Source organism: Chrysochloris asiatica, unplaced genomic scaffold (assembly GCF_000296735.1).
Source record: "Chrysochloris asiatica unplaced genomic scaffold, ChrAsi1.0 scaffold00076, whole genome shotgun sequence".
Lineage (NCBI taxonomy): Eukaryota > Metazoa > Chordata > Mammalia > Afrosoricida > Chrysochloridae > Chrysochloris > Chrysochloris asiatica.
Genome location: NW_006408594.1, coordinates 3146267 through 3147347, shown reverse-complemented (window position 1 = coordinate 3147347; position 1081 = coordinate 3146267). Strand labels below are relative to the sequence as shown.

At 54.6% G+C, this 1081-nt stretch overlaps 1 protein-coding gene across 1 annotated transcript in view; it reads right to left on the bottom strand.

The window, feature by feature from the left end:
* The window catches only part of CSNK1E (casein kinase 1, epsilon), a 23768-nt gene extending 23192 nt beyond the window's left edge, over positions 1-576 (bottom strand). Inside the window, exon 1 of the mRNA XM_006865189.1 lies at positions 485-576. The gene's annotated coding sequence lies outside the window, so the exon portion shown is untranslated. The remainder of the gene's footprint in view (positions 1-484) is intronic.
* Positions 577-1081: the final 505 nt, after the last annotated feature.

Genomic DNA, 1081 nt, shown 5'->3' with positions numbered 1-1081 from the left:
GCTCCCATTGAGCCCCGGGCCCGCCCGCTGATGTCATCCCCCACCCGCCGCCGCCCCGACGCGCTTAAAGGGCCCGCGCCGTGGGCTCTGCGCCCTGGACGCCGTGGCCAGAACACCTCGCTTTCTGGAGCAGCACCTTGCAGTGACGCGACCTCACACACTGACACTGACGCCAGATAGTTTGGGGGCACAGGCGGCGAAAAGGAGATGTGTGGGAGGGAGAGAAGAGGACGAGCAAAAAGCCGGGGCTTTGCAGATCCAAAGCCCCCTCTCCGCACCACCAAGCTCTCTACCCTCAAAGCACGCAGTACGAAGGCCAGGGGATCCTCGTGTTACTGCAAAAGGCGAAATGTTCGAGATATAGGGGTTCGGGGATGGGCAGCGAACCCAGACCAGGTGGGTTCAGGGGCCATCATTTTAACAAGGCAGCAAGAGATGGAGGGATGTTGACGAAAGTGCCAAGAAGGGGCCTGGGCTCAGCTACACTCTTCTTCCATGGAAAAATCAAGGGCAAAGCCCTATTCTTTTCCCTTTCTCTGGGCACTCAAACTGTGATGACAGAGAAGACCCTCCAGACTTTAATCTGTTCTCATTTGTTGGAGCTTCACCACCCACCCCATGAATGAGGGACTACACAGAGCCAACACTGGAGTTGAGCCCTGTGGTGCACGTTTATCCAAGTCACCTCCCTGCTCTGGGCTTGGGTTTCTCCTCTGCAAAACATAACAACCCGTCCCTCCCTTAATTTGTCACCACTTTCTACCAGCTTCCAGACCCGTTGATGAAAGGTTCTAGAGCAGGGTTATTAGGAAGATGATATTTACACGGTGCCATGCAAAGTTCCAAATGATGACACACACCGATTCACACACACAGTAACTGTGGGCACACACATGGCACCCGTCCCCGGAAGCCCGTTCATAATAACCTCATCTTCCCCTAAAGTCTGAAAAGCTTAGTCACATAGCCTCTTGGTAGGAGCCAAGTCGTTTTCTCAGGGGGCAAGAAACTAAGGCCCAGAGAGGTCAAGGGGCTTGTCCAGAACTACACAGCACAGATCATGCTGTTCTCTGTCCTGAGC